Here is a 12,303-nt window from a genome sequence, read left to right as displayed (position 1 = left end):
GCAGTAAAAGATTTCTAGCGATTTGTCATATCGGAGGCAGAACTCAGATGTGACCTGTGATTAGATGGCGCTATTGTGTTGTATTTTTTTTTCTCACTTTTGTGTGTTAAATCACATAATTTGAGCAGGGTGGATATGGCCATGGACCATGGTCTATAAGTTAACCAATGGAACAGGTCCAATAATTTTGTTCTCTATGAAAGAACATCTTCACTCAGATGTACCCAAGACAGCACAAGCCTTAAATACAGCTAAGCTATTATGACATACAGTTCTAATTCAGCCATCTTCAAGGTAAGAAATGTTTTGAACGCTCAACCTTGGGTTAATGTGGAAGAAGAGCCTAACATTATCTATTCCTAACAATATTCCCTCTTCCCATCTATTCTACCTAACCTGTATAGAATAAGATCCCTGTGTTAGTGAGTGGTATTTGCAGTGGAGAGGATGATGAAGCACTGACAACGGCTGGGCTATGGGAGCCTATGGGTGAGTTCATGGCTCCAGGAATATAGTGCTGTTGTAGAAGGCTCCTTTACTGGACTGGAGCAGAATAAAAATAGGTTGCGTTTTCAGATCTTTTTTTTTTATATATAGAGGTTAGGCAGGATAGATAGGAGGAGGGGGGGGATGGAACAGTTTTAAGATCAGATATAATCAGTGTTTTCTTCCAAAAGGCAATTATGCGGTCATAACAACTTTATCACTATGCAGGGTACATAAGAGAGAAAGCAAAGTTTGCAGGCAGACACTTGATGCATTGATTATCTTTGGACAGAAAAACAGTGATAAGGACTGGTTTTATAATCTAGATCAGTGGTCATCAACCCTGTCTTCAGGGCCCACTAACAGGCCAGGTTTGCAAGATAACTGAAATGCATCACAGGTGATATCATTTTCTGCTCAGTGATTGCAGTGTTCTAGTCTGCATCTCCCCAAGGTAATACATAAAACCTAGCCTGTTAGTGGGCCCTGAGGACAGGGTTGCTGACCCCTGATCTAGGTGGACTAGTTTTTCTAGCCTGGTGGAGCTTGTGTTGCATATTTTGAAAGGGTGTCATAAATTAAAAAAGTTAAGAAACACTAATCTACATTTTAACCACTTGCCGACTGGCCACCTTAGTTTTACGGCGGCAGGTCGGCTCGGCTGCGCAAAATCATGTGTAGCGCAGGCATTTTTGCCTTTTAATATTATGTTAATGTTGTGCAGTGTTGTTTCATGACTAATGCTATAAATTGGTATTTGGCACCATCTGTGTCTAAAACGTGAAATGGACTTCATTTGTTTTGTTTTTCAAGAGCACGTGAAATATTATGCAAATAACCTACCCATGAACACTCGGGGTTGAATTGCATGCTGGGTAGGATATAAAAGGCCTTGTGGTGGCCATCTTGGGTCTCTTGTGCCTGGGACGCATGGCCTGCCAGCAGAGCTCTGTATGTGTGTGTGTTTCATAGAGCTTGGGCCTACATCGTGCGGAGCAGAACAGCAGCCTGTGGTTCTGCTTTACACCACAGCGTGCTGGATTAGCAGTGTGGTCGAACCAGAGACCCTTGAAGGAGGTAACTGAGGACTCCCTGTCTTCTGTGAAACAGAACAACGTGACAGTGTGGACTGAGATCCTGTGGACGGAGGCATCTGTCTGAGCCTTGTGTGGTGAGAGGGCTGATGCCCAGAACTTTGTACTGCTTTTCACACACCTAGACTGATTGCTTAGTGTTGCTGGAACCGGTAGTTCCACGGAACAGTTCAGTTCAATAGAGTCACCTGTGCACAGGCCTGAAGCCTGATTTAATTATTTAGTGACTATCGCTGGAGGTACATTTCTAAGGAGGAGTACACAGATATTTTTCACAATTTAAGCTACTGTTCTATGTTGTTCTACATTGCTTTATTGATCGGAGAACCCTTTGGATTACAATCTTTGTCTCACAATAGCTAGCAGAAGACAGACGAAAGAAGAAGACCAGAGACTATACTGTATTCTTACCGCAAGGCCTTGCAGTGCTGTTACCACTTACTAGAGACTGTAGGGGGAATATTGAGTTAATTATACTGTGATATATCATTCTTGCCAAATACTGTGTGCCGCATAGTGGGTTTCATAGTGTCTACATGGTGTGCTGGAATTGGGAAGGTGCTCAGTGCTGAGGTTGTTGTCTGAGCATTAGTCCCACTTGGAGACGCTCCTGCTGAAGCAATACAGGTGGCTCTCAGGCGATTGCCACCTACAATCTCTTGTCTCATTATTGTATACCAATTGTGGTTCCATGTTAACGATAAAACCTATTCTAGTAAATCTACCTTTTGTTTTAACACAATTTATTGTGAGGCTTGTTAATTCTCCAAACAGGTGTAACAGTGTATGCCCGGGTAACATCACAGGTAAAGTGAATATAATCTGTGTCTATTCACCTGTCTTTTATTATCGAGCTTCACACCAGCACTGCACCACAGCTGTGTCGAGGGGAGTGAGACCAAATTATTGGGGGTGTTAGAACAGAGTACAGGCCCAATCAATCACCAGCGGCTCCTTCGGGGGTGAGCGCTACACACGTAATATAACGTGATTTTGCATTGCAGCACGATCACCACCGGGCACCCACGATCGCTCGTGACAGAGCGAGAACTGGGAGCTGTATGTTTAAACACACAGCTTCCTGTTCTGTCAGGGGGAGAAATGACTGATCGTATGTTCAGGCCCGTCCCAACACGACAGGCAAAACAAGCAATTGCTTGGGGCCCCGAGCTGGCCTGGGGCCCCAGCAGGGCGGGCCACAGTATCCAGCGGCTTGAAGAGGCACAGGCAGCAGGAAGGATATCATACACACACCGTGCGATTTATACATAACAAATCTTCAGCCCTTGCCACGCCACAACGTCCTATAAGCTTTAGCCTTTCTCCACGCGGTACAGGAGATTCAGTTTGTTGTTCCTGGCCGGACTGACAGGAAGTGCACTCACTTCCTTTCAGTACGGCCGGCCGGGAACAACAAACTAAATCTCCTGCTGGCTGCCGTGCGGTACAAGGTAGGGAGGGGGGTTAAAAACACGGGAGAGTCAGTCATTACAAAAATATGTAAGCTGACCATAATAACCCTACCTGGGTGGATATTATCTTACAAGATTTAATTACCATAGCTTTCTTTCCATTTTCTTTATCACCCAATTCCCATTTCCATCGTATTGCTTCTTTTTTGAATCGGGTAATATGTATTAAAGCTTTTTGCAAAAATTTACAAAGCAGAGAAAAGACTCTACAGTAGACTCTACTGTAGAGTCTTTTCTCTGCTTTGTAAATTTTTGCAAAAAGCTTTAATAAATATTACCTGATTCAAAAAAGAAGCAATCAGATCCCTTTCAAACTGGAGCGTATTGCAGGTGCTATAGCATTAAAAATAGCGCATGCAAACCGCCCTTAAGAAGCTGCTCAATTGTCTCCAGTGATAAAAGCCCTACCTGGATGGATATTATCTTACATATCATAAACAAAATATTTAATTACCATAGCTTTCTTTCCATTTTCTTTATCACCCAATTCCCATTTCCATCATATTGCTTCTTTTTTGAATCAGGTAATATTTATTAAAGCTTTTTGCAAAAATATATTTTCTCTAGTCGTCTTCCAGGACAGCCTCTTGAGACCTTGGGCTCCTCCCTCCGGGACAGGAAACACGTGCACCCTTTTCTTTAAAGGGCAGTCCTCTAGATCTCCTCCTCAGTTATTGGGTTTCCTGCCAGAAGGGAAGGAGCACGTTTTAGGGACTTTTTAAAAATGCTGGATTTCCCTCTCTGCCTGGTACCCCTCTGCTCCTGCTAGGAAGAGAAGGTCACCGATTTCACTGCTGTCTAAAGCTCAGAGAGAGTGGGAACCCTTGATGGCGGCACCCCCCCCCCCCCCCGCAGTACCCAGTACCTGTTGCGTTTGGCCTCCTCACAGAGCACATCGCGGTACAGCAGCTATGGCGGCGGCGAGAGACGCTGGCTGTGCCATGCCGCTCTGCACTGCAGACCCTTCCGGAGCGGCGCTGAGGGGCGGGAGGGCGGAAGTGCGTCACTGGAACGGCATCATCAAGGGGCGCCGTCGAAACCTAGTCCCATTTGACATAGGCGCGGCAGTGGAAGGAAGGCACACGGAGCGGTGTGTTCCAAACGCAGCCGGGCTGTTTAAGGACACAGGACCGATGGAGGAAGCGAGGCTGGCCACAGACTCCGGGTCCACCGGCTCCGGCGTCTCCCAGGTAAGGGGGGCTAGGCTGACTTTTCCTTACCTTGGGGGACCTGGTCTAAATATATCTCAGGACCTTTTTTTCTCTCCCTGGGTGGGGAACCTGTGGTGGAGGGCTCCCCAGCACTTTCTTTTTCTGACACACGGTGTGGTTGTCAGGGGGCTTTTTTCTATGTATTTTAACAACTCCTATGGTGTTTGTTTGGTTTTAGGTCAAAATTCAGGACAAAACGCCAGCCCAAGCCCCTAAAAGAAAGTGCGCTGTATGTGGGGAAAAATTGGGTTCCAGCTGGAAAAAGCCTCTATGTATAGAGTGCATCTCCAGTCTGGTAAAAGACGACTCTGTGGCAGAATGCCAAAAAGTCTTATCATCTGTAAAATATGAGCTGGCATCCACTTTTAGATCTTTCAGGGGAATGATGGATAGGATGCAGATGCCTTCCCCGGTTTACAGGACCCCTAGTGCTCCGTCCTTGGCAGCTCCGGTCGAAGGGGATGAGCATGAGGAGGAGGAAGCAGGAGGGTCCACTCAGTCCCAGGCTTCCTCTCAGGTAGATTCAGCTTCTGGCTCTGAGCTAGAGGAAGACTCCTCCAGGGGGACTAGATATAGGCTGTCTCTAGAAGATGTGGGAGACTTGCTTAAAGCCATATATGAAACCCTAGAGATCCGAGAGGAACAGGTCCAGCTATCTAAGCACGACCAGCTTTACCAAGGTAGTGCTGTAAAAACCAGGTGTTTTCCTGTTCATAAGTCGTTGGTAGAAACGATCTTGTTGGAGTGGGAGGAGCCAGAAAAAAGACCTTTTTTTGCAGGGAACTTAAAGCGTAGGTTTCCTTTTGAGGAAGACGCAACGCTCCCCTGGAACAAAGTTCCAAAGCTGGATGCGCCTTTGGCCAGGGTATCAAAAAGAACTGACTTGGCCTTTGATGACCTTGGATCACTTAAAGATCCGATGGATAAAAGGGGTGATATCCTTTTAAAAAGGGCATGGGATGCTTCCACCATTGCGCTTAAACCAGCGTTGGCGGCTACCTGTGTAGCCAGAAACTTGGAGTGTTGGCTCAATCAGCTCCAAGCACATATCACTGCTGGTACTTCCAGGCAACAGATCTTAAAATCCTTCCCGTTGCTCTTGAAGGCGGCTGGCTTCCTAGCTGATGCTTCCTCCGAATCGGTGAAGCTAGCAGCCAGATCCGCAGCGTTAGTCAACGCAGCCAGAAGGTCGGTCTGGTTGAAGACATGGACCGGGGACGCTGCATCTAAATTAAAACTCTGTGGCTTACCTTTTTCTGGCAATCACTTATTTGGTCCGGGTCTCCAGGAGGCACTAGAAAGGACACAAGATAAAAAGAAAGCCTTTCCGGAAAGAAAAAAGAAAGAAGGAAACAAACGCTTTTTTCGAGGGTTTAGGCAAAACCAGAAAGACCGGGATTCACATCCTAAAAAACATTGGTCGGGCCAAAAGGGACGTGGAAGAGGAGGAATCGTGTTTAACCCTCCTCAGGTTCCCCCCAAATCCCAGTGACACTCAGGTCCCTGTGGGAGGAAGACTGGGGTAATTCCTCTCACAATGGACAGAATCGACAGTCAGTCCGTTTGTACACGACCTCATAGAAAACGGCTACAGGCTGGAATTTTCAGCTCCCCCTCCCCCGATATTTCTGGTCACTCAACCTCCCAGAGACCGGGAGAAAGCGGAGGCCCTGGGTCTCCTTTTAGGGGACCTCTTGGACCAAAGGGTTTTGACGGAAGTTCCCCAGGAGGAGGAAGGTCAGGGGGTGTATTCACACGTCTTTGTAGTGAAAAAACCCTCAGGAAAGTACAGGCTAATTTTGAACCTTCGACCCCTCAACAAATGGGTCCGGTACAAATGGTTCAGAATGGAATCGATATTTTCAGTCACCAGTCTGATCTTCCCAAAGTGTTATATGGCCACTGTGGACTTACGGGACGCATATTTACACATTCCGATTCGTCAGGAATGCCAAAAATTCCTGCGTCTAGCGGTGAAACTGGGTTCTGCTACCAAACATCTTCAATTCAGGGCCCTCCCCTTTGGCCTGTCATCCTCGCCAAGGATTTTTACCAAAGTCCTGGCAGAGGCCTTGGCACCCCTGAGACTCCAGGGAGTAACAATAGTACCTTACCTAGACGATCTCTTGTTCATAGCCCCGTCAGGTCATCAGTTAGAGAGCGACCTGAAGGTACAGTAGGTGCACGCGATATTGTGTCAATCTCGCTCCCTTTCTCGGCGAGATTGAGCACCTACAAGCCCCATCGCGGGAGCCAGCGCCGAGCTGGCTTGCCGCGATAGAGACAAAGCCGTCATAGAAGCGACGGGAGATCCGACTTGGATTCCCGCCAATTCTACACGTGTGCGGCATTTGTTATGAATCCTGAGGGGGAAGTCCCCGCCGGATTTTAAATAAAAATCCGGCATGGGTTCCCCCCTCAGGAGCATACCGGGCCCTTAGGTCTGTTATGGGTTGTAAGGAGAGCCCCCTCTACGCCGAAAAAACGGCGTAGGGGGTCCCCCTACAATCCAGACCCGTATCCAAAGCACGCTACCCGGCCGGCCAGGAAAGGAGTGGGGACGAGCGAGCGCCCCCCCCTCCTGAGCCGTACCAGGCTGCATGCCCTCAACATGGGGGGGTTGGGTGCTCTGGGGCAGGGGGGCGCACTGCGGGGGCCCCCCACCCCAGAGCACCCTGTCCCCATGTTGATGAGGACAGGGCCCCTTCCCGACAACCCTGGCCGTTGGTTGTCGGGGTATGCGGGCGGGAGGCTTATCGGAATCTGGGAGCCCCCTTTAATAAGTGGGCCCCCAGATACCGGCCCCCCACCCTAAGTGAATGGATATGGGGTACATCTTCTTCCGTGCTGTGACGTATTCTTCTTCTGGGCTGTGACGTCATCTTCTTCTCTTCTCCAGATGTTGACACGCCGGCTCTTCTCGCTGAAATGACGTGTGCGCGGCTTGCATCGGACCTATATAGGCCTCACAGTCCCATTATGCTCTGTACCTACCCATGTGATACCTACCCACGTGGGTAGGTATCACATGGGTAGGTACCAGAGCATGATGGGATTGTGAGGTCTATATAAATCCGATGCAAGCCGCGCACCCATCATTGCAGCGAGGAAAGGCGACGTGTCAACATCGGGAGAAGAAGAGAAGTGAAGAACATGACGTCACAGCACGGAAGAAGAACTCACAGCACGGAAGGAGAAGAAGACGTACAGCACGGAAGAAGAAGGCACCGGACAGCGAGAGGAAGAACCGGGGTGCGCCGAGTCAACAGCGGAGAGCGGCGAACATAGAAGGAGACCCCCGGAGAGTTGAGAAGACCCCCCGGATAGCGGAGAAGACCCGTCGGGATAGCGGAAGAAGAAGCCCCCCCGCCGAAGACGCCGGAGGAAACCCGCCGGGGGGTGGGGGCTTTTTTAAAAGCGACCCCCCCGGCGGTGGAAGAGAACCAGATGGCGGCCCCCACCCACCCGAAGACGTCAAAGAAGAAGCTCCCCCTGGTAAAAGAGCTAATAAAGAAGACAGGGGGAGCCTCCGGAGCAGAAAAATAAATTATTTTAAAAACCCTTGTGTGGTGTGTTTATTAACGTTGACATTTTTCCTACAGGTGAATGGTTAGGGGTACGATGTACCCCATATCCATTCACTTAGGGTGGGGGGCCGGTATCTGGGGGCCCACTTATTAAAGGGGGCTCCCAGATTCCGATAAGCCTCCCGCCCGCATACCCCGACAACCAACGGCCAGGGTTGTCGGGAAGGGGCTCTGTCCTCATCAACATGGGGACAGGGTGCTCTGGGGTGGGGGGCCCCCGCAGTGCGCCCCCCTGCCCCAGAGCACCCAACCCCCCCATGTTGAGGGCATGCAGCCTGATACAGCTCAGGAGGGGGGGCGCTCGCTCGTCCCCACTCCCTTCCTGGCCGGCCGGGTAGCGTGCTTTGGATACGGGTCTGGTATGGATTGTAGGGGGACCTCCTACGCCGTTTTTTTCGGCATAGGGGGGGCTCTCCTTACAACCCATAACAGACCTAAGGGCCCGGTATGCTCCTGAGGGGGGAACCCATGCCGGATTTTTATTTAAAATCCGGCGGGGACTTCCCCCTCAGGATTCATAACAAACGCCGCACACGTGTAGAATTGGCGGGAATCCAAGTCGGATCTCCCGTCGCTTCTATGACGTGCTTGCTGGGATGTGCTGTCACTATTCCAGTGAGGGCGAGATGTCGGCGAGATCTCGGCACCATGTCGCCGAGAATCAGCGCGATGCTGTCGTGCTAAAAACACAATATCACAAACACCTACTGTAGCCCTGTCTTTCCTGCGTTCCTTGGGTTGGCTGGTCAACGAGGAGAAGTCGCAGATGATGCCATCCCAGGAGGTAATGTATCTGGGATACAGAATATCCTCAGTAGAAAAGAAGGTTTTCCTTCCCCAGGAAAAAATTCTCAAACTGGATCAGGCGGTTGCTCTCCTCCAGACGAATCAGGAGATCAGCATAAGGCAAGTTATGCGAGTTCTGGGTCTGATGTCGGCCTGTTTCCCGGCGGTACCCTGGGCCAGATTTCATTTGCGTCCTCTTCAGGCACTCATGCTCAAACATTGGAATGGCAGGAAGGAGGATTTGGACCTTCCAATGCCTATCCCAAAGAGCATCCAAAGAAATCTATGGTGGTGGAGAGCCAGAGAAAACCTGGACAAGGGTCTTCTCTGGGATCCTCCAGCAGCCCTGGTACTGACCACCGACGCCAGCAGGGGGGGTTGGGGAGCCCACCTGGGAGAAGCTTGGACCCAGGGCCAATGGTCGTCCTCAGAGGTCCTTCGGTCATCGAACCAAAAAGAACTGCTGGCCGTCCTAAAAGCCATTCAGGACTTCAAGTGCTATCTAGTGGGTCAGCATCTACAAGTCAGAATGGACAACGCTGCCACAGTAGCTTATATAAACAAGCAAGGAGGCACAAGGAGCCCAGCCCTTCAGGCAACGGCTACACAGATTTTGATCTGGGCAGAGAAAAATCTAGTGCACCTTTCAGCAGTACACTTAAAGGGCTCTCTAAATACCCTGGCAGATTTTCTCAGCAGACAAGTAGTATGCCAGGACGAGTGGTCTCTAGACTAAGAGATTTTCCACCAGATAGTGTCGCTCTGGGGACTACCAGAGGTGGACCTGTTTGCAGCAGAGGGGAACAGGAAGGTTACAACATACTTTTCCATTCACCCACAAGACAGAGCGAAGGGGATAGATGCTTTCTCACATCCTTGGCATTTCAGCCTGGCATACGCATTCCCTCCAGTGAGGTTGATCCCCAGGGTAATTCAAACATTTCTCAGGGAACCAGCGGATCTGATTCTGATCACGCCTTTCTGGCCCAAGCGGCCATGGTTCGCCAGCCTGAGGAGGCTGGCCCTGTATCCACCTTGGACACTTCCAGAAAAAGTAGATCTATTATCCATAGGTCCAGTCCTTCATCCTCAGATAAAGAACCTGAAACTAACCGCCTGGTTTCTGAGGAGCAACTATTGAAAGCACAGGGTTTCTCGGATAAAGTTGTCACGACCCTCTTAGGGTGTCGCAAGCCTGTAACTAGAGCAATATACTCTAATGCCCCGTACACACCATCACTTTATGTGATGAAAAAAAACGACATTTTCTGTGAAGTAAAAAATGACGTTTTTGAAACTTCAATTTTCAAAGACGAAGTTGCCTACACACCATCGTTTTTCTCACAATGTTCTAGCAAAGCGAGGTTACGTTCTCACCACTTTTTCCATTGAAGCTTGCTTCATAAGTAGCTTCTGGGCATGCGCAGGTGAAAAAACTTCGTTTTAAACGACGTTTTTTACTACACACGGTCAATTTCTGTGAAGTAAAAGTTGACGTTTTGAAAAACTACACATAAAATTGAAGCATGCTTCAATTTTTTTTGGTCGTTTTTTAGAAGACATAAAACTACGTTTTCCCCCACACACGGTCAATTAAAGTGACGTTTTTAAAAACGTCATTTTTTTTCATCACATAAAGTGATGGTGTGTACGGGGCATAAGGTGTGGAAAAAATTCAATTCCTGGAAGATACAGCAAGGAATGAATCATTCTGACATTCCAGTAGTACTAGAGTTTTTGCAGGCAGGGGTGGACCTAGGCTTATCAGTCAGCACTCTCAAAGTACAGGTGGCTGCCTTAAGTATTTTTTTGGACGTTCCTCTTCAACAGGATCGCTTCGTCAAAAAAAAATTCAAAAGTCTGACAAGATCTAATCCAACTAGGATTAGAGCCTGTCCCTCTTGGGATCTGTCCTTGGTATTGAAGGCTCTTACTAACAAACCTTTTGAACCACTGGAGGAGTCTTCCCTGAAACATGTTACTCTTAAAACAGTCTTTCTAGTGGCTATAGCCTCAGCCAGGACAGTCAGCGATCTTCAGGCCCTCTCTATTAGGGAGCCCTTCCTAACTGTGTTTGACGATAGGATAGTCCTTAGGACGGATCCTAGCTTCCTACCCAAGGTAGCCTCTACCTTTCATAGGACTCAGGACATTGTCCTACCAACCTTGTTTTCCTCTTCAGACGATGATGAAGGGGAATTCTTGTCCTTATTGGATGTAAAAATAAATCTTTTATTTTACTTAGATGTCACAAAGAAATTTAGATTATGTGACTCACTTTTTGTTAACTTCTCAGGTGCCCGCAAGGGTCACAGAACGTCTAAATCCTCTATTGCCAGGTGGCTCAGGATGTTGATTGTAGAAGCATATACGTTAGGGGGTAGGGAACCACCTACAGTTAAAGCACATTCTACACGGGCAGTGGCGGTTTCCTGGGCAGAAAGAGCAGGAGCTTTCCCGGAAGAGATCTGTAAGGCGGCAGCCTGGACATCTTGCTCAACCTTTGCAAGACATTACCGGTTGGACCTGCTGTCAGACAAAGATCAGGCCTTCGGACGAAGGGTCCTCCAGACAGTGGTCCCACCCTAAAAACCAGTAAGTTTCTTGCTTGTCATCTCAAGAGGCTGTCCTGGAAGACGACTAGAGAAAAACCGGAGTTAGGCTTACCGGTAACTCTGTTTCTAGGAGTCTTCCAGGACAGCCGGAGTTTTTCCCACCCGGTGTCTGTTAGGAACTGGAATTGTGGTGAAGATATAAAATGATCTAACGATGTGTTAGTAGACTATGTCTTTCAGGATCTTCTGGTATTTCTCGGGCAAACTGAGGAGGAGATCTAGAGGACTGCCCTTTAAAGAAAAGGGTGTACGTGTTTCCTGTCCCGGAGTGAGGAGCCCAAGGTCTCAAGAGGCTGTCCTGGAAGACTCCTAGAAACAGAGTTACCGGTAAGCCTAACTCCGTTTTTTTTTACCGTTTTTTACCGTTTATTTTTTACCGTCCAGCAGGACGGTAAAAAAAAGTCCTGCTAGTCGCATCTTTGGAGTGAAGAAGGAGTAGTGTGTTTACCGTTCCTTCACTGCTGCTTCCCTTTGAAATCAATGGAACAGGGCAGCTATACTGCTGGCAATGCGCTTCTGCAGCAGCGCATTGCGGGCGGTTTTAACCCTTTCTCGGCAGCTAGCGGGAGGTAAAACCGCCCCACTAGTGGTCGAAATGCGCCGCAAATCCGCCCATAGCGTTGGCGGTAAAAATAGCAGAGTTTTATTGCCGACGCTATGAGCAGCTCAGTGTGAAAAGGGCTCTTAGATGGAAATGGGATGGTTAAGAAAGAAAATGGAAAGAGAGCTATGGTAATTGTTTCTATACTGTGTCGCTATGCTGTGGTTCTTGTAGGCTTTGCGTGCATGCGTGCGGGTTGGGGGGGCCTCCATGTCCATTTTGCTTGGGGCCCCCAAATTCCTTCAAACGGCCCTGCGTATTTTCATACAATGTATGAACAGCGATCTGTCATTTTCCCTAGTCAGTCCCACCCCACCCCCCTTCAGTTAGAACACAATGAGGGAACATAATTAACCCCTTGAAAGCCCCCTAGTGTTAACCCCTTCCCTGCCAGTGACATTTTTACAGTAATCAATGCAATGGTGCCAGGGCCGTCTTTAATATGGTTTGG

General features: G+C 48.7%; 1 protein-coding gene across 1 annotated transcript in view; it reads right to left on the bottom strand.

The window, feature by feature from the left end:
• The window catches only part of LOC120936835 (probable cation-transporting ATPase 13A4), a 177,865-nt gene that overhangs the window by 160,681 nt on the left and 4,881 nt on the right, over positions 1-12,303 (bottom strand). The window lies entirely within an intron of this gene.

Source organism: Rana temporaria, chromosome 4 (genome assembly GCF_905171775.1).
Source record: "Rana temporaria chromosome 4, aRanTem1.1, whole genome shotgun sequence".
Lineage (NCBI taxonomy): Eukaryota > Metazoa > Chordata > Amphibia > Anura > Ranidae > Rana > Rana temporaria.
The sequence above is the reverse complement of the archived record's forward strand: the minus strand, read 5'-3'. Positions and strand labels throughout refer to the sequence as shown.